Source organism: Patagioenas fasciata, chromosome 35, assembly GCF_037038585.1.
Source record: "Patagioenas fasciata isolate bPatFas1 chromosome 35, bPatFas1.hap1, whole genome shotgun sequence".
In the NCBI taxonomy this organism is placed as follows: domain Eukaryota; kingdom Metazoa; phylum Chordata; class Aves; order Columbiformes; family Columbidae; genus Patagioenas; species Patagioenas fasciata.
In genome coordinates this window covers 1,548,725-1,574,043 of record NC_092554.1, presented here as the reverse complement: position 1 = coordinate 1,574,043, position 25,319 = coordinate 1,548,725, and the positions used below count along the sequence as shown (strand labels likewise).

At 60.9% G+C, this 25,319-nt stretch overlaps 1 long non-coding RNA gene across 1 annotated transcript in view; it reads right to left on the bottom strand.

Moving 5' to 3' along the window:
* LOC139826135 (uncharacterized) overlaps window positions 1-20,923 on the bottom strand; it is a 38,985-nt gene extending 18,062 nt beyond the window's left edge. Inside the window, exons 1-2 of the long non-coding RNA XR_011736171.1 lie at window positions 20,842-20,923; window positions 20,690-20,749 (exon numbers count right to left, since the gene is read on the bottom strand). This is a non-coding gene — a long non-coding RNA (uncharacterized lncRNA). The remainder of the gene's footprint in view (window positions 1-20,689; window positions 20,750-20,841) is intronic.
* Window positions 20,924-25,319: the final 4,396 nt, after the last annotated feature.

Genomic DNA, 25,319 nt, shown 5'->3' with positions numbered 1-25,319 from the left:
TTCCCCATGGTGCCACAATGGGCCCTGGGGACAAAAGGGGTCCCCAGGATTTCACAATAGCACTGGGGATAAAGGGGGGTCATGGGATGTCACAATGGGCCCTGGGGACAAGGGAGATCCCCATGGTGTCACAATAAGCCCTGGGGACAAAGTGGGGTCCTGGGATGTCACAATGGGCCCCAGTGACAAAGGGGTTCCCCATGGTGCCACAATGGGCCGTGGGGACAAATGGGGTCCCCAGGATGTCACAATGAACCCTGGGGACAAACGGTGATCCTGGGACATTTCAATGGGCCCTGGGGACAAAGGGGGGACCCCAGGATGTCACAATGGGACCTGGGGACAAGGGGGTCTCCAGGAACTCACAATGGGCTCTGGGGACAATGGAGGTTCCCCAGGATGTTCACAATAGGCCCTGAGGACAAGGGGTGGTCCCCATGCTGTCACAATGGGTCTCCAGTGACAAGGGGGTCCCCAAGGTGTCACAATGGGCCCTGGGGACAATGGGGGGTCCTGGGACGTAACAATAGGACCTGGGGACAAGGGGGTTCACCACAGTGTCACAATGGGCCCTGGGGACAAAGGGGGTCCGCACGGTGTTACAATGGTCCCGGGGGACAGGGGGGATGCCCAGGATGTCACAATGGGCCTTGAGGACAAGGGGGGGTCCCCATGGTGTCACAATGGGTCCCCAGTGACAAGGAGGGTCCCCATGGTGTCATGATGGGTCCCAGTGACAAGGGGGTCCCCAGGATGTAACAATGGACCCTGGGGACAATGGGGGGTCCTGGGACGTCACAATGGGCCCTGGAGACAAAGGGGGTCTCCAGGATGTCACAATGGGCTCTGGGGACAATGCGGGGTCCTGGGACGTCACAGTGGGCCCCAGTGACATGGGGATCCCCAGGATGTCACAATGGGCCCTGGGGACAAAGGGGGGTCCTGGGATGTCACAATGGGCCCCAGTGACAAAGGGGGTCCCCTGAATGTCACAATGGGCCCTGGGGACAATGGGGGGTCCTGGGACGTCACAATGGGCCCTGGGGACAAGAGGGGGTCCCCAGGATGTCACAATGGGCCCTGGGGACAAAGAGGGGTCCCCTGAATGTCACAATGGGCCCTGGGGACAAGGGGGTGCCGAGGATGTCACAATGGGCCATGGGGACAATGGGGGTCCTGGGACGTCACAATGGGCCCTGGGGACACAGAGGGGCCCTAGGACGTCACAGTCAGTCCTGGGGACAAGGTGGGGTTCCCTGAGAGTCACAATGAGCCCTGGGAAGAGAGGGGGCTCCCAAGGACATCACAATGGGCCCTGGGAACAATGGGGGGTCCTGGGACGTCACAATTGGCCCTGGGGACAAGGGGGGGTACCCATAGTGTCACAATGGGTCCTGGGGAAAATGGGGTCCCCAGGATGTCACAATGGGCCCTGGGGACAATGTGGGGTCCTGGGATGTCACAATGGGCCCCAGTGACAAAGGGGGTCCCCTGAATGTTACAATAGGTCCTGAGGACAGTGGGGGGTCCTGGGACGTCACAATGGGCCCTGGGGACAAGGAGGGATCCCCAGGATGTCACAATGGGCCCTGGGGACAACGGGGGGTCCTAAGACGTCACAATGGGCCCTGGGGCCAAGCAGGGATCCCCAGGATGTCACAATGGGCCCTGGACACAATGGGGGGTCCTGGGACGTCACAATGGGCCCCGTTGACAAGGGGTCATCCCCAGGATGTCAAAATGCGCCCTGGGGCCCAGGGGGGTCCTGCGATGTCACAATGGGCCCTGGGGACAAAGGGAGTCCCCTGGATGTCACAATGGACTCTGGGGACAAAGGGGATCCCCACGGTATCAGAATGGGCTCTGGGGACAAAGGGGGGTCCTGGGATGTCACAATGAGCCCTGCGGACAAGGGTGGTACCCACGGTGTCACAATGGGCCCTGGGCACAAGGGGGGGTCCCCATAGTGTCACAATGGGTCCTGGGGACAAGTGGGGTCCCCAGGATGTGACAATGTGTCCTGGGGACAATGTGGGGTCCTGGGATGTCACAATGGGCCCCAGTGACAAAGGGGCCCCCTGAATGTCACAATGGGTCCTAGGGACAATGGGGGGTCCTGGGACGTCACAACGGGCCCTGGGGACAAGGAGGGATCCCCAGGATGTCACAATGGGCCCTGGGGATAATGGGGGGTCCTGGGACGTCACAATGGGCCCCAGTGACAAGGGGGGGTCCCCTGAATGTCACAATGGGCCCTGGGGACAAAGAGGGGTCCCCTGAATGTCACAATGGGCCCTGGGGACAAGGGGGTGCAGTGGATGTCACAATGGGCCCTGGGGACAATGGGGGGTCCTGGAATGTCACAATGGGCCCTGGGGACAATGGGGGTCCCCAGGATGTCACAATGGGCCCTGGGGACAATGGGGTTGCCCAGGATGTCACAATGGGCCCTGGGGACAATGGGAGTCCCCAAGGTGTCAGAACGAGCCCTGGGGACAAAGTGGAATCCTGGAATGTCACAATGGCCCCCAGTGACAAAGGGGTTCCCCATGGTGTCACAATGGGCCCTGGGGACAAAAGGGGTCCCCAGGATTTCACAATAGCACTGGGGACAAAGGGGGGTCATGGGATGTCACAATGGGCCCTGGGGACAAGGGAGATCCCCATGGTGTCACAATAAGCCCTGGGGACAAAGTGTGGTCCTGGGATGTCACAATGGGCTCTGGGGACAAGGAGGATCCCCAGGATGTCACAATGGCCCCCAGTGACAAAGGGGTTCCCCATGGTGTTACAATGGGCCCTGGGGACAAAAGGGGTCCCCAGGATTTCACAATAGCACTGGGGACAAAGGGGGGTCATGGGATGTCACAATGGGCCCTGGGGACAAGGGAGATCCCCATGGTGTCACAATAAGCCCTGGGGACAAAGTGGGGTCCTGGGATGTCACAATGGGCCCTGGGGACAAAGGGGGGTCCTGGGATGTCACAATGGGCTCTGGGGACAAGGAGGGTCCCCAGGATGTCACAATGGGCCCTGGGGACAAAGGGGGGTCCTGGGATGTCACAATGGGCCCCAGTGACAAAGAGGGTCCTCATGGTGCCACAATGGGCCCTGGGGACAAAGGGGGTCCCCTGGATGTCACAATGGGCTCTGGGGACAAGGAGGGTCCCCAGGATGTCACAATGGGCCCTGGGGACAATGGGGGGTGTCCAGGATGTGAGAATGAGTCCTGAGGACAAGGGGGGGTCCCCATGGTGTCACAATAGGCCCTGGGGACAAAGTGGGGTCCAAGAATGTCACAATGGGCCCTGGGGACAAAAGGGGTTGCCATGGTGCCACAATGGGCCCTGAGGTCAAAGGGGGTCCCCATGGTGCTACAATGGCCCTGGGGACAAAGGGGGGTCCTGGGATGTCACAATGGGCCCTGGGGACAAAGGGGGTGTCCCCATGGTGCCACAACGGGCCCTGGGAGCAAGGGGGTGGCCAGGATGTCACAATGGGTCCTGGGGAAAATGGGGGGTGCCCAGGATGTCACAATGGGCCTTGGGAACAAGGGGGTCCCCAAGATATCACAATGGGCCCTGGGGACAATGTAAGGTCCTGGGCTGTCACAATGGACCCTGAGGACAAGGGGGGACCCCAGGATGTCACAATGAAGTCTTGGGACAAAGGGGGTCCCCACGATGTCACAATGGGCCCTGGGGACAAAGGGGGGTCCCCTGAATGTCACAATGGGCCCTGGGGACAAGGTGGGGTCCCCAGGATGTCACAATGGGCCTTGGGAACAAGGGGGTCCCCAAGATATCACAATGGGCCCTGGGGACAATGTAAGGTCCTGGGCTGTCACAATGGACCCTGAGGACAAGGGGGGTCCCCAGGATGTCACAATGAAGTCTTGGGACAAAGGGGGTCCCCAGGATGTCACAATGGGGCCTGGGGACCAGGGGGGGTCCTGGGATGTCACAATGGGCCATGGGGACAAGGGGGGGTCCCTATGGTGCCACAATGGGCCCTGGGGACAAAGTGGGGTCCAAGAATGTCACAATGGGCCCTGGGGACAATGGGGGGTCCTGGGACGTCACAATGGGCCCTGGGGACAAGGGGGGGTCCCCAGGATGTCACAATGGGCCCTGGTACCAAGGGGGTGCCGAGGATGTCACAATGGGCCCTGGGGACAATGGGGGGTCCTGGGATGTCACAATGGGCCCTGGGGACAAGGGGGGGGTCCCCAGGATGTCACAATGGGCCTTGGGAACAAGGGGGTCCCCCAGATATCACAATGGGCCCTGGGGACAATGGGGGGTCCTTGGATGTCACAATGGGCCCCAGTGACAAAGGGGGTCCCTATGGTGCCACAATGGGCCCTGGGGACAAAGGGGGTCCCCTGGATGTCACAATGTGCTCTGGGGACAAGGAGGGTCCCCAGGATGTCACAATGGGCCTTGGGAACAAGGGGGTCCCCCAGATATCACAATGGGCCCTGGGGACAATGGGGGGTCCTTGGATGTCACAATGGGCCCCAGTGACAAAGGCGGTCCCTATGGTGCCACAATGGGCCCTGGGGACAAAGGGGGTCCCCTGGATGTCACAATGGGCTCTGGGGACAAGGAGGGTCCCCAGGATGTCACAATGGGCCCTGGGGTCAAAGAGCGTCCCCAGCATGTCACAATGGGCCCTGGGGACAAAGGGGGTCCCCACGGTATCAGAATGGGCCCTGGGGACAAACGGGGGTCCCCTGAATGTCACAATGGGCCCTGGGGACAATGGGGGGTCCTGGAATGTCACAATGAGCCCTGCAGACAAGGGTGGTACCCACGGTTTCACAATGGGCCCTGGGCACAAGGGGGGGTCCCCATAGTGTCACAATGGGTCCTGGGGACAAGTGGGGTCCCCAGGATGTCACAATGGGCCCTGGGGACAATGGGGAGTCCTGGGATGTCACAATGGGCTCTGGGGACAAGGGGGTGCCGAGGATGTCACAATGGGCCCTGGGGACAATGGGGGGTCCTGGGACCTCACAATGGGCCCTGAGGACAATGGTGGGTCCCCTGAATGTGAAAATGGGTCCTGGGGACAAAGGGGGGTCCGCAGGATGTCACAATGGGCACTGGGGACAAAGGGGCGGTCCCCAGGATGTCACAATGGGCCCTGGGGACAATGTGGGGTCCTGGGATTTCACAATGGGCCCCAGTGACAAAGGGGGTCCCCTGAATGTCACAATGGGTCCTGGGGACAATGGGGGGTCCTGGGACGTCACAATGGGCCCTGGGGACAAGGAGGGATCCCCAGGATGTCACAATGGGCCCTGGGGACAAGGGGGTGTCCCCAGGATGTCACAATGGGCCCTGCGGACAAGGGTGGTACCCACGGTGTCACAATGGGCACTGGGCACAAGGGGGGGTCCCTATAGTGTCACAATGGGTCCTGGGGACAAGTGGGGTCCCCTGAAAGTCACAATGGGCCCTGGGGAAAATGTGGGGTCCTGGGATGTCACAATGGGCCCCAGTGACAAACGGGGGCCCCTGAATGTCACAATGGGCCCTGGGGACAAGGGAGATCCCCATGGTGTCACAATAAGCCCTGGGGACAAAGTGGGGTCCTGGGATGTCACAATGGGCCCTGGGGACAATGGGGGTCCTGGGACGTCACAATGGGCAATGGGGACAATGGGGGTCCCCACGGTGCCACGATGGGTCCTGGGGACAAGGGCGTCCCCCTAGATGTCACAATGGGCCCTGGGGACAATGGGGTTGCCCAGGATGTCACAATGGACCCTGGGGACAAAGGGGGGTGCGCAGGATGTCACAATTGGCACTGGGGACAAAGGGGGGTTCCCCATGGTGTCACAATGGGTTCCCAGTGACAAGGAGGGTTCCCCATGGTGTCACAATAGGCCCTGGGGACAAAGTGGGGTCCTAGAATGTCACAATGGGTCCTGGGGACAATGGGGGGTCCTGGGACGTCACAATGGGCCCTGGGGACAAGGAGGGATCCCCAGGATGTCACAATGGGTACTGGAGACAAAGGGGGGGTCCCCATGGTGTCACAATGGGCCCAAGTGACAAGGAGGGTCCCCACGGTGCCACGATGGGTCCTGGGGACAAGGGCGTCCCCCAGATTTCACAATGGGCCCTGGGGACAAAGGGGGGCGCACAGGATGTCACAATGGGCACTGGGGACAAAGGGGGGGTCCCCATGGTGTCACAATGGGCCCAAGTGACAAGGAGGGTCCCCACAGTGCCACGATGGCTCCTGGGGACAAGGGCGTTCCCCAGATGTCACAATGGGCCCTGGGGACAATGGGGTTGCCCAGGATGTCACAATGGGCCCTGGGGACAATGGGAGTCCCCAAGGTGTCAGAACGAGCCCTGGGGACAAAGTGGAATCCTGGGATGTCACAATGGCCCCCAGTGACAAAGGGGTTCCCCATGGTGCCACAATGGGCCCTGGGGACAAAAGGGGTCCCCAGGATTTCACAATAGCACTGGGGATAAAGGGGGGTCATGGGATGTCACAATGGGCCCTGGGGACAAGGGAGATCCCCATGGTGTCACAATAAGCCCTGGGGACAAAGTGGGGTCCTGGGATGTCACAATGGGCCCCAGTGACAAAGGGGTTCCCCATGGTGCCACAATGGGCCGTGGGGACAAATGGGGTCCCCAGGATGTCACAATGAACCCTGGGGACAAACGGTGATCCTGGGACATTTCAATGGGCCCTGGGGACAAAGGGGGGACCCCAGGATGTCACAATGGGACCTGGGGACAAGGGGGTCTCCAGGAACTCACAATGGGCTCTGGGGACAATGGAGGTTCCCCAGGATGTTCACAATAGGCCCTGAGGACAAGGGGTGGTCCCCATGCTGTCACAATGGGTCTCCAGTGACAAGGGGGTCCCCAAGGTGTCACAATGGGCCCTGGGGACAATGGGGGGTCCTGGGACGTAACAATAGGACCTGGGGACAAGGGGGTTCACCACAGTGTCACAATGGGCCCTGGGGACAAAGGGGGTCCGCACGGTGTTACAATGGTCCCGGGGGACAGGGGGGATGCCCAGGATGTCACAATGGGCCTTGAGGACAAGGGGGGGTCCCCATGGTGTCACAATGGGTCCCCAGTGACAAGGAGGGTCCCCATGGTGTCATGATGGGTCCCAGTGACAAGGGGGTCCCCAGGATGTAACAATGGACCCTGGGGACAATGGGGGGTCCTGGGACGTCACAATGGGCCCTGGAGACAAAGGGGGTCTCCAGGATGTCACAATGGGCTCTGGGGACAATGCGGGGTCCTGGGACGTCACAGTGGGCCCCAGTGACATGGGGATCCCCAGGATGTCACAATGGGCCCTGGGGACAAAGGGGGGTCCTGGGATGTCACAATGGGCCCCAGTGACAAAGGGGGTCCCCTGAATGTCACAATGGGCCCTGGGGACAATGGGGGGTCCTGGGACGTCACAATGGGCCCTGGGGACAAGAGGGGGTCCCCAGGATGTCACAATGGGCCCTGGGGACAAAGAGGGGTCCCCTGAATGTCACAATGGGCCCTGGGGACAAGGGGGTGCCGAGGATGTCACAATGGGCCATGGGGACAATGGGGGTCCTGGGACGTCACAATGGGCCCTGGGGACACAGAGGGGCCCTAGGACGTCACAGTCAGTCCTGGGGACAAGGTGGGGTTCCCTGAGAGTCACAATGAGCCCTGGGAAGAGAGGGGGCTCCCAAGGACATCACAATGGGCCCTGGGAACAATGGGGGGTCCTGGGACGTCACAATTGGCCCTGGGGACAAGGGGGGGTACCCATAGTGTCACAATGGGTCCTGGGGAAAATGGGGTCCCCAGGATGTCACAATGGGCCCTGGGGACAATGTGGGGTCCTGGGATGTCACAATGGGCCCCAGTGACAAAGGGGGTCCCCTGAATGTTACAATAGGTCCTGAGGACAGTGGGGGGTCCTGGGACGTCACAATGGGCCCTGGGGACAAGGAGGGATCCCCAGGATGTCACAATGGGCCCTGGGGACAACGGGGGGTCCTAAGACGTCACAATGGGCCCTGGGGCCAAGCAGGGATCCCCAGGATGTCACAATGGGCCCTGGACACAATGGGGGGTCCTGGGACGTCACAATGGGCCCCGTTGACAAGGGGTCATCCCCAGGATGTCAAAATGCGCCCTGGGGCCCAGGGGGGTCCTGCGATGTCACAATGGGCCCTGGGGACAAAGGGAGTCCCCTGGATGTCACAATGGACTCTGGGGACAAAGGGGATCCCCACGGTATCAGAATGGGCTCTGGGGACAAAGGGGGGTCCTGGGATGTCACAATGAGCCCTGCGGACAAGGGTGGTACCCACGGTGTCACAATGGGCCCTGGGCACAAGGGGGGGTCCCCATAGTGTCACAATGGGTCCTGGGGACAAGTGGGGTCCCCAGGATGTGACAATGTGTCCTGGGGACAATGTGGGGTCCTGGGATGTCACAATGGGCCCCAGTGACAAAGGGGCCCCCTGAATGTCACAATGGGTCCTAGGGACAATGGGGGGTCCTGGGACGTCACAACGGGCCCTGGGGACAAGGAGGGATCCCCAGGATGTCACAATGGGCCCTGGGGACAATGGGGGGTCCTGGGACGTCACAATGGGCCCCAGTGACAAGGGGGGGTCCCCTGAATGTCACAATGGGCCCTGGGGACAAAGAGGGGTCCCCTGAATGTCACAATGGGCCCTGGGGACAAGGGGGTGCAGTGGATGTCACAATGGGCCCTGGGGACAATGGGGGGTCCTGGAATGTCACAATGGGCCCTGGGGACAATGGGGGTCCCCAGGATGTCACAATGGGCCCTGGGGACAATGGGGTTGCCCAGGATGTCACAATGGGCCCTGGGGACAATGGGAGTCCCCAAGGTGTCAGAACGAGCCCTGGGGACAAAGTGGAATCCTGGAATGTCACAATGGCCCCCAGTGACAAAGGGGTTCCCCATGGTGTCACAATGGGCCCTGGGGACAAAAGGGGTCCCCAGGATTTCACAATAGCACTGGGGACAAAGGGGGGTCATGGGATGTCACAATGGGCCCTGGGGACAAGGGAGATCCCCATGGTGTCACAATAAGCCCTGGGGACAAAGTGTGGTCCTGGGATGTCACAATGGGCTCTGGGGACAAGGAGGATCCCCAGGATGTCACAATGGCCCCCAGTGACAAAGGGGTTCCCCATGGTGTTACAATGGGCCCTGGGGACAAAAGGGGTCCCCAGGATTTCACAATAGCACTGGGGACAAAGGGGGGTCATGGGATGTCACAATGGGCCCTGGGGACAAGGGAGATCCCCATGGTGTCACAATAAGCCCTGGGGACAAAGTGGGGTCCTGGGATGTCACAATGGGCCCTGGGGACAAAGGGGGGTCCTGGGATGTCACAATGGGCTCTGGGGACAAGGAGGGTCCCCAGGATGTCACAATGGGCCCTGGGGACAAAGGGGGGTCCTGGGATGTCACAATGGGCCCCAGTGACAAAGAGGGTCCTCATGGTGCCACAATGGGCCCTGGGGACAAAGGGGGTCCCCTGGATGTCACAATGGGCTCTGGGGACAAGGAGGGTCCCCAGGATGTCACAATGGGCCCTGGGGACAATGGGGGGTGTCCAGGATGTGAGAATGAGTCCTGAGGACAAGGGGGGGTCCCCATGGTGTCACAATAGGCCCTGGGGACAAAGTGGGGTCCAAGAATGTCACAATGGGCCCTGGGGACAAAAGGGGTTGCCATGGTGCCACAATGGGCCCTGAGGTCAAAGGGGGTCCCCATGGTGCTACAATGGCCCTGGGGACAAAGGGGGGTCCTGGGATGTCACAATGGGCCCTGGGGACAAAGGGGGTGTCCCCATGGTGCCACAACGGGCCCTGGGAGCAAGGGGGTGGCCAGGATGTCACAATGGGTCCTGGGGAAAATGGGGGGTGCCCAGGATGTCACAATGGGCCCTGAGGACAAGCGGAGGTCTCCATGGTGTCACAATGGGCCCCAGTGACAAAGGGGCTCCCCTGAATGTCACAATAGGTCCTGGGGACAATGGGGGGTCCTGGGACGTCACAATGGGCCCTGGGGACAAGGAGGGATCCCCAGGATGTCACAATGGGCCCTGGGGACAAGGGGGTGCAGAGCATGTCACAATGGGCCCTGGGGACAATGGGGGGTCCTGGGACATCACAATGGGCCCTGGGCACAAGGAGGGATCCCCAGGATGTCACAATGGGCCCTGGGGACAATGGGGGGTCGTGAGACGTCACAATGGGCCCTGGGGACAAGGGGGTGCCGAGGATGTCACAATGGGCCCTGGGGACAATGGGGGGTCCTGGGATGTCACAATGGGCCCTGGGGACAAGGGTGGGTCCCCAGGATGTCACAATGGGCCTTGGGAACAAGGGGTTCCCCGAGATATCACAATGGGCCCTGGGGACAATGTAAGGTCCTGGGCTGTCACAATGGACCCTGAGGACAAGGGGGGTCCCCAGGATGTCACAATGGGGCCTGGGGACCAGGGGGGGTCCTGGGATGTCACAATGGGCCCTGGGGACAAGGGTGGGTCCCCAGGATGTCACAATGGGCCTTGGGAACAAGGGGTTCCCCGAGATATCACAATGGGCCCTGGGGACAATGTAAGGTCCTGGGCTGTCACAATGGGCCGTGGGGACAAATGGGGTCCCCAGGATGTCACAATGAACCCTGGGGACAAACGGTGGTCCTGGGACATTTCAATGGGCCCTGGGGACAAAGGGGGGACCCCAGGATGTCACAATGGGCCCTGGGGACAAAGGGGGTCCCCTGGATGTCACAATGGGCTCTGGGGACAAGGAGGGTCCCCAGGATGTCACAATGGGTCCTGGGGACAAAGGGGGGTCCCGTGAATGTCACAATGGGCCCTAGGGACAAGGGGGTGCCGAGGAGGTCACAATGGGCCCTGGGGACAATGTGGGGTCCTGGGACGTCACAATGGGCCCTGGGGACAAGAGGGGATCCCTAGGATGTCACAATGGGCCCTGGGGACTAATGTGGTCCCCACGGTGTCACAATATGTCCTGGAGAAAAAGGGGGGTCCCCAGGATGTTACAATCTGTTCTTGGCACAATGGGGTTCCTGGGATGTCACAATGGGCCCTGGGGACAATGGGGGTCCCCACGGTGCCACGATGGGTCCTGGGGACAAGGGCGTCCCCCTAGATGTCACAATGGGCCCTGGGGACAATGGGGTTGCCCAGGATGTCACAATGGACCCTGGGGACAAAGGGGGGTGGGCAGGATGTCACAATGGGCACTGGGGACAAAGGGGGGGTCCCCATGGTGTCACAATAGGCCCTGGGGACAAAGTGGGGTCCTAGAATGTCACAATGAGCCCTGGGGACAAAGGGGGGTCCTGGGATGTCACAATGGGCCCTGGGGACAAGAGGGGATTCCTAGGATTTCACAATGGGCTCTGGGGACTAATGTGGTCCCCACGGTGTCACAATATGTCCTGGAGACAAAGAGGGGTCCCCAGGATGTCACAATGGGCCCTTGGGACAATGGGGTTCCTGGGATGTCACAATGGGTCCCCAGTGACAAAGGGGGTCCCCAGGATGTCTCAATGGGCCCTGAGGACAATGGGAGGTCCCCATGGTGTCACAAAGGGTCCCCAGTGACAAGGGAGGTCCCCACGGTGCCACGATGGGTCCTGGGGACAAGGAGGTCCCCAGGATGCCACAATGGGCCCTGGGGACAATGGGGGGTCCTGGGACGTCACAATGGGCCCTGGGGACAAAGAGGCTCCCCAGGATGTCACAATGGGACCTGGGGACAAGGGGGTCCCCAGGACTCACAGTGGGCTCTGGGGACAATGGAGGTTCCCCAGGATGTTCACAATAGGCCCTGAGGACAAGGGGTGGTCCCCATGGTGTCACAATGGGTCCCCAGTGACAAGGGGGGTCCCCAAGTGTCACAATGGGCCCTGGGGACAATGGGGGTCCCGGGACGGAATAATAGGCCCTGGGGACAAAGGGGGGGTCCCACAGTGTCACAATGGGCCCTGGGGACAAAGGGGGTCCCCACGGTGTTACAATGGTCCAGGGGGAAAAAGGGGGATGCCCAGGATGTCACAACGGGCCCTGAGGACAAGGGGGGCTCCCCAGGGTGTCGGAATGGGTCCCCAGTGACAAGGAGGGTCCCCATGGTGTCACGATGGGTCCTGGGGAGAAGGGGGTCCCCAGGATGTAACAATGGACCCTGGGGACAATGGGGGGTCCTGGGACGTCACAATGGGCCCTGGAGACAAAGGGGGTCCCCAGGATGTCACAATGGGCCCTGGGGACAATGTGGGGTCCTGGGACGTCACAATGGGCCCCAGTGACAAAGGGGGTCCCCAGGATGTCACAATGGGCCCTGGGGACAATCTGCGGTCCTGGGACGTCACAATGGGCCCTGGGGACAAGGAGGGATCCCCAGGATGTCACAGTGGGTCCTGGGGACAAAGGGGGTGTCCCCATGGTGCCACAACGGGCCCTGGGAGCAAGTGGGTGGCCAGGATGTCACAATGGGTCCTGGGGAAAATGGGGGGTGCCCAGGATGTCACAATGGACCCTGAGGACAAGCGGGGGTCTCCATGGTGTCACAATGGGCCCCAGTGACAAAGGGGCTCCCCTGAATGTCACAATAGGTCCTGGGGACAATGGGAGGTCCTGGGACGTCACAATGGGCCCTGGGGACAAGAAGGGATCCCCAGGATGTCACAATGGGCCCTGGCGACTATGGGGGGTCCTGGGACGTCACAATGGGCCCCAGTGACAAGGGGGGGTCCCCAGGATGTCACAGTGTGCCCTGGGTACAAAGAGTCGTCCCCGGAATGTCACAATGGGCCCTGGGGACAAGGGGGTGCCCTGAATGTCACAATGGGCCCTGGGGACAATGGGGGGCCTGGGATGTCACAATGGGCCCCAGTGACAAGTGGGGGTCCCCAGGATGTCACAATGGGCCCTGGGGACAAAGAGGGGTGCCCTGAATGTCACAATGGGCCCTGGGGACAAGGGGGTGCAGTGGATGTCACAATGGGCCTTGGGGACAATGGGGGGTCCTGGAATGTCACAATGGGCCCTGGGGACAATGGGGGTCCCCAGGATGTCACAATGGGCCCTGGGGACAATGGGAGTCCCCAAGGTGTCAGAACGAGCCCTGGGGACAAAGTGGAATCCTGGAATGTCACAATGGCCCCCAGTGACAAAGGGGTTCCCCATGGTGTCATAATGGGCCCTGGGGACATAAGGGGTCCCCAGGATTTCACAATAGCACTGGGGACAAAGTGGGGTCATGGGATGTCACAATGGGCCCTGGGGACAAGGGAGATCCCCATGGTGTCACAATAAGCCCTGGGGACAAAGTGGGGTCCTGGGATGTCACAATGGGCCCTGGGGACAAAGGGGGGTCCTGGGATGTCACAATGGGGCCCAGTGACAAAGCGGGTCCTCATGGTGCCACAATGGGCCCTGGGGACAAAGGGGGTCCCCTGGATGTCACAATGGGCTCTGGGGACAAGGAGGGTCCCCAGGATGTCACAATGGGCCCTGGGGACAAAGAGAGTCCCCAGCATGTCACAATGGGCCCTGGGGACAAAGAGGGGTCCCCTGAATGTCACAATGGGCCCTGGGGACAATGGGGGGTGTCCAGGATGTGAGAATGAGTCCTGAGGACAAGGGGGGGTCCCCATGGTGTCACAATGGGTCCCCAGTGACAAGGAGGGGTCCCCATGGTGTCACAATAGGTCCTGGGGACAAAGTGGGGTCCAAGAATGTCACAATGGGCCCTGGGGACAAAAGGGGTTGCCATGGTGCCACAATGGGCCCTGGGGTCAAAGGGGGTCCCCATGGTGCTACAATGGGCCCTGGGGACAAAGGGGGGTCCTGGGATGTCACAATGGGCCCTGGGGACAAGCAGGGGTCTCCATGGTGTCACAATGGGCCCCAGTGACAAAGGGGGTCCCCTGAATGTCACAATAGGTCCTGGGGACAATGGGGATCCTGGGACGTCACAATGGGTCCTGCGGACAAGGAGGGATCCCCAGGATGTCACAATGGGCCCTAGGGACAAAGAGGGGTCCCCTGAATGTCACAATGGGCCCTGGGGACAAGGAGGGATCCCTAGGATGTCACAATGGCCCCTGGGGACAATAGGGGGTCCTGGGACGTCACAATGGGCCCTGGGGACAAGGGGGGTTCCCCAGGATGTCACAATGGGCCCAGGGGACAAAGGGGTGCCGAGGATGTCACAATGGGCCCTGGGGACAATGGGGGGTCCTGGGATGTCACAATGGGCCCTGGGGACAATGGGGGGTCCTGGGATGTCACAATGGGCCCTGGGGACCAGGGGGGTCCTGCGATGTCACAATGGGCCCTGGGGAGAAAGGGGGTCCCCTGGATGTCACAATGGGCTCTGGGGACAAGGAGGGTCCCCAGGATGTCACAATGACCCCTGCGGACAAGGGGGGTGTCGATGGTTTCACAATGGGCCCTGGGAACAAGGTGGGGTCCCCATAGTGTCACAATGGGTTTTGGGGACAAGTGGGGTCCCCAGGATGTCACAATGGGTCCTGGGGACAATGTGGGGTCCTGGGATGTCACAATGGGCCCCAGTGACAAAGGGGTTCCCCATGGTGCCACAATGGTCCCTGGGGACAAAGGGGGTCCCCAGGATTTGACAATAGCACTGGGTACAAATGGGGGTCATGGGATGTCACAGTGGGCCCTGGGGACAAGGGAGGTCCCCATGGTGTCACAATAAGCCCTGGGGACAAAGTGGGGTGTTGGGATGTCACAATGGGCCCCAGTGACAAAAGGGGGTCCCCATGGTGCCACAATGGGCCGTGGGGACCAGGGGGGGTACTGCAATGTCACAATGGGCCCTGGGGAGAAAGGGGGTCCCCTGGATGTCACAATGGGCTCTGGGGACAAGGAGTGTCCCCAGGATGTCACAATGGGCCCTGGGGACAAACGGGGGTGTCGACGGTGTCAAAATGGGTCCTGGGGACAAAGGGCGTCCCCAGGATGTCACAATATGCCCTGGGGACAAAGGGGGTCCCCACGGTATCAGAATGGGCCCTGGGGACAAAGGGGGGTCCCCTGAATGTCACAATGGGCCCTGGGGACAATGGGGGTCCTGGGATGTCACAATGAGCCCTGCGGACAAGGGTGGTACCCACAGTGTCACAATGGGCCCTGGGCACAAGGGGTGGTCCCCATAGTGTCACAATGGGTCCTGGGGACAAGTGGGGTCCCCAGGATGTCACAATAGGTCCTGGGGACAATGTGGGGTCCTGGGATGTCACAATGGGCCCCAGTGACAAAGGGGGTCCCCTGAATGTCACAATGGGTCCTGGGTACAATGTGGGGTCCTGGGACGTCACAATGGGCCCTGGGGACAAGGAGGGATCCCCAGGATGTCACAATGGGCCCTGGGGACAATGGGGGGTCCTGGGACGTCACAATGGGCCCCAGTGACAAGGGGGGGTCCCCAGGATGTCACAATGGGCCCTGAGGACAAAGAGGGGTCCCCTGAATGTCACAATGGGCCCTGGGGACAAGGGCGTGCCGAGGATGTCACAATGGGCCCTGGGGACAATGGGGGGTCCTGGAATGTCACAATGGGCACTGGGGACTATGGGGGTCCCCAGGATGTCACAATGGGCCTTGGGGACAATAGGAGGTTCTGGGATGTCACAATGGGCCCTGGGGACAATGGGGGGTGCCCAGGATGTGAAAATGAGTCCTGAGGACATGGGGGGGTCCCCATGGTGTCACAATGGGTCCCCAGTGACAAGGAGGGGTCCCCATGGTGTCACAATAGGCCCTGGGGACAATGGGGTCCCCTGAATGTCACAATGGGCCCTGGGAACAAAAGTGGTTGCCATGGTGCCACAAGGGGCCCTGGGGTCAAAGGCGGTCCCCATGGTGCTAAAATGGGCCCTGGGAGCAAGGGGGTGGCCAGGATGTCACAATGGGTCCTGGGGACAATGGGGGGTGCCCAGGATGTCACAATGGACCCTGAGGACATGGGGGGGTCCCCATGGTGTCACAATGGGTCCCCAGTGACACGGGGGGGTCCCCATGGTGCCACAATGAGCCCTGGGGACAAAAGGAGGTCCCTACAATGTCACAATGGGCCCTGGGGACTAATGAGGTCCCCACGGTGTCACAATGCGTCCTGGAGAAAAAGGGGGGTCCCCAGGATGTTACAATCTGCTCTTGGCACAATGGGGTTCCTGGGATGTCACAATGGGCCCTGGGGACAATGGGGGTCCCCACGGTGCCACGATGGGTCCTGGGGACAAGGGCGTCCCCCTAGATGTCACAATGGGCCCTGGGGACAATGGGGTTGCCCAGGATGTCACAATGGACCCTGGGGACAAAGGGGGGTGGGCAGGATGTCACAATGGGCACTGGGGACAAAGGGGGGGTCCCCATGGTGTCACAATGGGCCCTTGGGACAATGGGGTTCCTGGGATGTCACAATGGGCCCTGGAGACAAAGGGGGTCCCCAGGATGTCTCAATGGGCCCTGAGGACAATGGGAGGTCCCCATGGTGTCACAAAGGGTCCCCAGTGACAAGGGAGGTCCCCACGGTGCCACGATGGGTCCTGGGGACAAGGAGGTCCCCAGGATGCCACAATGGGCCCTGGGGACAATGGGGGGTCCTGGGACGTCACAATGGGCCCTGGGGACAAAGAGGCTCCCCAGGATGTCACAATGGGACCTGGGGACAAGGGGGTCCCCAGGACTCACAGTGGGCTCTGGGGACAATGGAGGTTCCCCAGGATGTTCACAATAGGCCCTGAGGACAAGGGGTGGTCCCCATGGTGTCACAATGGGTCCCCAGTGACAAGGGGGGTCCCCAAGTGTCACAATGGGCCCTGGGGACAATGGGGGTCCCGGGACGGAATAATAGGCCCTGGGGACAAAGGGGGGGTCCCACAGTGTCACAATGGGCCCTGGGGACAAAGGGGGTCCCCACGGTGTTACAATGGTCCAGGGGGAAAAAGGGGGATGCCCAGGATGTCACAACGGGCCCTGAGGACAAGGGGGGCTCCCCAGGGTGTCGGAATGGGTCCCCAGTGACAAGGAGGGTCCCCATGGTGTCACGATGGGTCCTGGGGAGAAGGGGGTCCCCAGGATGTAACAATGGACCCTGGGGACAATGGGGGGTCCTGGGACGTCACAATGGGCCCTGGAGACAAAGGGGGTCCCCAGGATGTCACAATGGGCCCTGGGGACAATGTGGGGTCCTGGGACGTCACAATGGGCCCCAGTGACAAAGGGGGTCCCCAGGATGTCACAATGGGCCCTGGGGACAATCTGGGGTCCTGGGACGTCACAATGGGCCCTGGGGACAAGGAGGGATCCCCAGGATGTCACAATGGGCCCTGGGGACAATGGGGGGTCCTGGGACGTCACAATGGGCCCTGGGGACAAGAGGGGGTCCCCAGGATGTCACAATGGGCCCTGGGGACAAGGGGGTGCCGAGGATGTCACAATGGGCCCTGGGGACAAGGGGGGGTCCCCAGGATGTCACAATGGGCCCTGGGGACAAAGAGGGGTCTCTAAAGTGTCACAATGGGCCCTGGGGACACAGAGGGGCCCTAGGACGTCACAATCAGCCCTGGGGACAAGGGGGGGGTCCCCTGAAAGTCACAATGAGCCCTGGGAACAGAGGGGGTCCCCAGGACGTCACAATGGGCCCTGGGAACAATGGGGGTCCCTTGAAGGTCACAATGGGCCCTGGGGACAATGGTGGGTGTCCTGCATGTCAAAATGGGCCCTGGGGACAAAGGGGGGGTCCGCAGGATGTCACAATGGGCACTGGGGACAAAGGGGGAGTCCCCATGGTGTCACAATGGGCCCAAGTGACAAGGAGGGCACCCACGGTGCCACGATGGGTCCTGGGGACAAGGGGGTCCCCCAGATGTCACAATGGGCCCTGGGGACATTGGAGTTGCCCAGGATGTCACAATGGGCCCTGGGGACAATGGTGGGTCCCCTGAATGTCAAAATGGGCCCTGGGGACAAAGGGGGATAGCAGGATGTCACAATGGGCCCTGGGGACAATGGTGGGTCCCCTGAATGTCAAAATGGGCCCTGGGGACAAAGGGGGTTAGCAGGATGTCACAATGGGTACTGGGGACAAAGGGGGCGTCCCCATGGTGTCACAATGGGCCCAAGTGACAAGGAGGGCCCCACGGTGCCACGATGGGTCCTCGGGACAAGGGGGTCCCCCAGATGTCACAATGGGCCCTGGGGACAATGGGGTTGCCCAGGATGTCACAATGGACCCTGGGGACAAAGGGGGAGCCCCAGGATGTCACAATGGGCCCTGGGGACAATGGGAGTCCCCAAGGTGTCAGAACGAGCCCTGGGGACAAAGTGGAACCCTGGGATGTCACAATGGCCCCCAGTGACAAAGGCGTTCCCCATGGTGCCACAATGGGCCCTGGGCACAAAGGGGGTCCCCAGGATTTCACAATAGCACTGGGGACAAAGGGGGGTCACGGGATGTCACAATGGGCCCTGGGGACAAGGGAGGTCCCCATGGTGTCACAATAAGCCCTGGGGACAAAAGGGGTCCCCAGGATGTCACAATGGGCCCTGGGGACCAGGGGGGGTCCTGCGATGTCACAATGGGCCCTGGGGACAAAGGGGGTCCCCTGGATGTCACAATGGGCTCTGGGGACAAGGGTGGTACCCACGGTGTCACAATGGGCCCTGGGAACAAGGGGGGGACCCCATAGTGTCACAATGGGTCCTGGGGACAAGTGGGGTCCCCACGATGTCACAATGTGTCCTGGGGACAATGTGGGGTCCTGGGATGTCACAATGGGCCCCAGTGACAAAGGGGCCCCCTGAATGTCACAATGGGTCCTGGGGACAAGGAGGGATCCCCAGGATGTCACAATGGGCCCTGGGGACAAAGAGGCGTCCCCGGAATGTCACAATGGGCCCTGGGGACAAAGAGGAGTCCCCTGAATGTCACAATGGGCCCTGGGGACAATGGGGGATCCTGGGACGTCACAATGGGCCCCAGTGACAAGGGGGGGTCCCCAGGATGTCACAATGTGCCCTGGGGACAAAGAGGCGTCCCCGGAATGTCACAATGGGCCCTGGGGACAAGGGGGTGCCCTGAATGTCACAATGGGCCCTGGGGACAATGGGGGGTCCTAAGACGTCACAATGGGCCCTGGGGACAAGGAGGGATCCTGGGACGTCACAATGGGCCCCAGTGACAAGGGGGGGTCCCCAGGATGTCACAATGGGCCCTGGGGACAAAGAGGGGTCCCCAGGATGTCAAAATGGGCCCTGGGGACAATGGGGGGTCCTAAGACGTCACAATGAACCCTGGGGACAACGGGGGGTCCTGGGACGTCACAATGGGCCCCAGTGACAAGGGGCGGTCCCCAGGATGTCACAATGGGCCCTGGGGACAAAGAGGAGGCCCCTGAATGTCACAATGGGCCCTGGGGACAATGGGGGTCCCCAGGATGTCACAATGGGCCCTGGGGACAATAGGAGGTTCTGGGATGTCACAATGGGCCCTTGGGGTTTAGAAGTCAGGTCTAAGAGTGCAGCGTTTGGGGTGCAGGGGATTGGGGGGAAATTTAAGGTTGCAGAGTGTGGGGTTCACAGGACTGGGGCACAGGATTTGGGGGTGCGGGGTTTCAGGGTTCAGGATTTGGAGGTGTGGAGTTTTGGGGTGCAGGGGTTGGGAGTGCAGGGTGGTGGGGATGAGAGATTTGGGTGCAGGATTTGGGGGTGCAGAGTCTTGGGAGGCAAGGATCCGGGTCTTCAGGATTTGGGGGTTCAGTGTTTAGGGCAGCACAATCTTGGGGTGCAGGGGTTTGCAGTGAAAGGTTTGGCAGGCAGGATTTGGGGTGCAGGATTCTGGGGTGCTGGGTTTGGGGTACAGGATTTGGTGTTGCAGGGATGGGGTTGAAGGGTTTGGGTTGCCAGGCCTTTGAGGTGCAGGATTTGGAGGTGCAGGGTTTGGGAGGGAATTCTTTGGGGTGCAGGGTTTGGGGGCAGGTTTAGGGGTGTAGGGTATAGGACGGAAAGATTTGGGAATGCAGGGTTTGGGGTGCAGGTTTCGGGGTTCAGGAAGGTAGGGAGGGCAGGATTAGGGGGTGCAAGGTTTCAGTTGTAGGGTTTAGGGGTGCAGAGTTTGGTAGGGCCGAATTTGGGGGTGCAGGATCTGGGGTGCAGGGTTTGGGAAGACAGGATCGGGGGTGGAGGATTTGGGGATGCAGGATTGAGGGGCAGGGTTTTGGTGCAGGGCTTGGGGTCAGGATCTGGGGTGCAGGTTTGGGAAGAGTATTTTGGGGTGCAGGATTTTGGGTGCCGTGTCTGCGGGGCAGGTTTGGGGTGATCACTGCTGATCCGCACACACTCTCTCTCTCTGTCCCCATTGTCCCCAATGCCCCCTTACCTGTCTCACCTCCCTCTCCAGCTCCGCTCCCACCCCCCCAATCCCCCTCAGCGGGGCCAGCCCGGGGTGCAGCTCCTGCAACGGCTCCTCCTCTGCATTCATTAACAATTAACACCCTCAGCAGCGCTAATTAACACCCCCCCCACCCCCCCGTATCCCCGCTGCCCCCTAATTACCCCCTAATTCGCGCTAATCACCCCTAATTCCCCCTCATTACTCACCCAGCAGCCCCTCGATGTCCGGAGCCGCCATCTTGCCCCGCCGGGAGGGCCACAAACCACCTCGAAATTGACCCAAAATAGCGCTTTTTCAACCCAAAACCCTCCCGCTGAGGCTCCCCGAGCTGTGTCCCCAAAGCCCCCGCTGTTGTCACCTCGGGAAAAGCGCGAAAAAAGCGGCCCCGGGGGTCCCCGCGCTTCGCTTCGCGCTCTGAGGGAAAGCGCGGGAAAACGAGCGGAGACGGAAAGATCCGAGCGGAGCCGAATGGGCCCGAGCGGAGCCGAACGGCGCCCGAGCGGAGCCGAGCGGCGCCCGAGCGGAGCCGAGCGGCGCCCGAGCGGAGCCGAGCGGCGCCCGAGTCCCGGCCGGGGCCGAACGCACCCGAAGGGACCCGAAGTCTTCCCGAAGGGGTCCGAGTGGAGCCGAACGCACCCGAAGGGACCCGAACCCACCCGAAGGGGCCCGAGTGGAGCCGAACAAACCCTAAGGGACCCGAACCCACCCGAAGGGACCCGAACGCACCCGAAGGGACCCGAACGCACCCGAAGGGACCCGAACGCACCCGAAGGGGTCCGAGTGGAGCCGAACGCACCCGAAGGGACCCGAAGTCTCCCCGAAGGGGCCCGAACCCACCCGAAGGGGCCCGAAGTCTCCCCGAAGGGACCCGAAGTCTCCCCGAAGGGACCCGAACCCACCCGAAAGTGCCCCAAAAGGCGCCAAACTCCCAAATCCCCCCCTTTTTACCCCAAAACCCGTGTTCCGCTCCCCCCCCGGCCCCTCCTCTTCCTCCCCCCGCCCCCTTTCTTCCCCTTTTCCCGCCTCACGATCGTTTCCCGCCGCGGCGGTTGCTGCGAGCGAGGCCACGCCCCCTTCCTCAGGCGGCGGCCAATGGGAAGCGGGGGGGGTGCGTGGCCACGCCCACTGTGCGTGGCGTGCGCGGAGGCGGCTCCGAGAGGAGCCGAAGATACACGAAGGGAGCCGAAGGGACCCGAGGGGACCCGAAGGGACCCGAACGCACCCGAAGGGACCCGAACGCACCCGAAGGGACCCGAGTGGGGCCCGAACGCACCCGAGGGGACCCGAAGGCACCCGAAGGCACCCGAAGGGACCCGAACGCACCCGAAGGGACCCGAGTGGGACCCGAACACACCCGAAGGGACCCGAAGGGACCCGAGTGGGGCCCGAACTCACCCGAAGGGACCCGAAGGGACCCGAACACACTTAGGGGGCTCCATGAGTCACTTATGGGTCACTATGGGGCACTCCTGGGTCCCTAAGGGGGAAATTATGGGGGTCTATGGGGAGTTCAGGAGGGACCCAGGAGTACCCCAAGGGACCCAGGAGTGCCCCAAAGGACCCAGGAGTTCAGGAGGGACCCAGGAGTGCCCCAAAGGACCCAGGAGTTCAGGAGGGACCCAGGAGTGCCCCAAAGGACCCAGGAGTACCCAAATGTGTTGTGTTTTGTTTTTTCTCTCTTGTTTATGTCCTCTTTTACCTGAAATGGGACAATGGGGTCAATGGGGGGCAATGGGGTCAATGGGGGGCAATGGGGTCAGTGGGGGGCAATGGGGTCAGTGGGGGGCAATGGGGGACAATGGGGGACAATGGGGGCAGTGGGTACAATGGGGGCAATGGGGGGCAATGGGGGGCAATGGGGGGCAATGGGGGGCAATGGGACAATGGGGGGCAATGGGGTCAATGGGGGCAATGGGAGTCAATGCGGTCAATGGGTCAATGGGTCAATGGGGTCAATGGGGTCAATGGGAGTCAATGGGGGGCAATGGGGATCAATGGGTCAACGGGGTCAATGGGGGTCAATGGGTCAATGGGGGCAATGGGGGCAATGGGGATCAATGGGGGGCAATGGGGGGCAATGGGGATCAATGGTGATCAATGGGGGGCAATGGGGGTCAATGGGGGGTCAATGAAGTCAATGACTCAATGACTCAATGGGGGTCAATGGGGATCAATGGGTCAATGGGGTCAGTGGGGTCAATGGGTCAATGGGAGTCAATGGGGTCAATGGGGGTCAATGGGGTCAATGGGGATCAATGGGTCAATGGGAGTCAATGGGGTCAATGGGTCAATGGGGTCAATGGGGTCAATGGGTCAATGGGGTCAATGGGTCAATGGGGATCAATGGGGGGCAATGGGGATCAATGGGTCAATGGGGTCAATGGGGTCAATGGGTCAATGGGGGTCAATCGGTCAATGGGGATCAATGGGGGTCAATGGGGTCAGTCAATGGGGTCAATGGGGTCAATGGGAGTCAATGGGGTCAATGGGTCCCAGGGTCGCATTCCCGCTGTCCCTGTCCCCGCTGTCCCAGGGCTCAGTGCTCACTCCTCATTGGTTCCTGGCCTTTTGCATTCATTAATATTCGGTTAATTATTCGTTAAGGTTTTCTTGCCATAGTTGAGCCCAGCAGGAACCCCCGGGGTCCTAAAACCCTCCCTCTCTATGGGTCCCTATGGGGCTCTATGGGTCCCTATGGAGCTCTATGGGTCCCTATGGGTCCCTATGGAGCTCTCTAGGTCCCTATGGGGTTCCATGGGGCTCTGTGGTTTCCTATGGGCCTCTATGGGGCTCTATGGGTCCCTATGGGTCCCTATGGGTCCTTATGGGTCTTAATGGGTCTCTATGGGGCTCCTTGGGTCTCTATGGGTCCCTATGGGTCTCTATGGGTCTCTATGGGTCTCTACGGGTCCCTATGGGTCTCTACGGGTCTCTACAGGCTCTATGGGTCCCTATGGGGCTCCTTGATGCTCTATGGGTCTCTATGGAACCCCCAGGGTCCTAAAACCCTCCCTCTCTATGGGTCCCTATGGGTCTCTATGGGGTTCCATGGGGCTCTGTGGCTCCCTATGGGCCTCTATGGTCTCTATGGGTCCCTATGGGGTCCTACGGAGCTCTATGGGTCCCTATGGGTCTCTACAGGCTCTACGGTCCCTATGGGTCTCTATGGGGTTCCATGGGGCTCTGTGGCTCCCTATGGGCCTCTATGGTCTCTATGGGTCCCTATGGGGTCCTACGGAGCTCTATGGGTCCCTATGGGTCTCTACAGGCTCTACGGTCCCTATGGGTCTCTATGGGGTTCCATGGGGCTCTGTGGCTCCCTATGGGCCTCTATGGTCTCTATGGGTCCCTCTGGGGTCCTATGGAGCTCTATGGGTCCCTATGGGTCTCTACAGGCTCTACGGTCCCTATGGGTCCCTATGGGTCTCTATGGTCTCTATGGGTCCCTATGGGTCCCTTTGGGTCTCTATGGGTCCCTATGGGGTTCCATGGGGCTCTGTGGCTCCCTATGGGCCTCTATGGTCTCTATGGGTCCCTATGGGGTCCTATGGAGCTCTATGGGTCCCTATGGGTCTCTACAGGCTCTACGGTCCCTATGGGTCCCTATGGGTCTCTATGGTCTCTATGGGTCCCTATGGGTCCCTTTGGGTCTCTATGGGTCCCTATGGGGTTCCATGGGGCTCTGCGGCTCCCTATGGGCCTCTATGGTCTCTATGGGTCCCTATGGGGTCCTATGGAGCTCTATGGGTCTCTATGGGTCCCTATGGGTCTCTACAGGCTTTACGGTCCCTATGGGTCTCTATGGGGTTCCATGGGGCTCTGTGGCTCCCTATGGGCCTCTATGGTCTCTATGGGTCCCTATGGGGTCCTATGGAGGTGGGTGCTTTTTTCCAACCAAAGTGATTAATGAGTTTTTAGGGTTTATCCCAAATGATGGGAACCCCCGGCTCCTTCCTTCCCTCCTTCCTTCCTTCCTTCCCTCCTTCCTTCCTTCCTTCCCTCCTTCCTTCCTTCCTTACTTCCTTCCCTCCTTCCTTCCCTCCTTGCCCTCTCATAACCGCACGCGAGCCCCGATGCTGAGGGCCCTTGAGCTCCTCCTCGCCTTTGAAAACAACATGGACGACCTCACCTTGTTGATGATGGGGATCTTCTGGAGCAGGCCAGGGATCCTCTGGAGATCCTCGCAACGTGGTGCTTTCCTTTGAGCCCACGACTTCTCTGCCTGGGGCCTCTTCCCATTGGACGCTCTTGGAGGAGCCACTGAGTTTTTGGAGCTCACCACCTCTTTTGGATGAAGCTGGAGCAGCTGGGGATGGGCCTGGGATGCTGGGCAGGAAGAGCCAGGGCCGGTGCTGGACCCTCCCCAGCCCATTTCTCTCTGTTCGCTCCTCCAGAATCCTCGGAATCTGATGGCGAAGATGACGAAGATGACGAAGATGACGAAGATGATGAAGATGATGAAGATGACGAGCGTGTCCCCACGCGGGAAGACATCAAGAAGCTGATGGAAAGCAAGAAGAAGCAGCAGTCGCTCCAGGAGAGCTTTGGATACCCCAGACCACCCCTTGTGCTTCGGATGCCCACACCACCCCTTGTGTTTTGGATACCCCAGACCACCCCTTGTGCTTCGGATGCCCACACCACCCCTTGTGTTTTGGATACCCCAGACCACCCCTTTGGGGAAGACCCTCCGTATGCTGAGGTGTTGCGTCTCCTTCCTCTTCATCCTCTAAAAGGTGTTTGGTGAAGAGCAGAGCTGGAAGCGGGGGTTCCCATCATTTGGGATAAACCCTAAAAACTCATTTTGGTTGGAAAAGACCCTCGAGGTCATGGAGG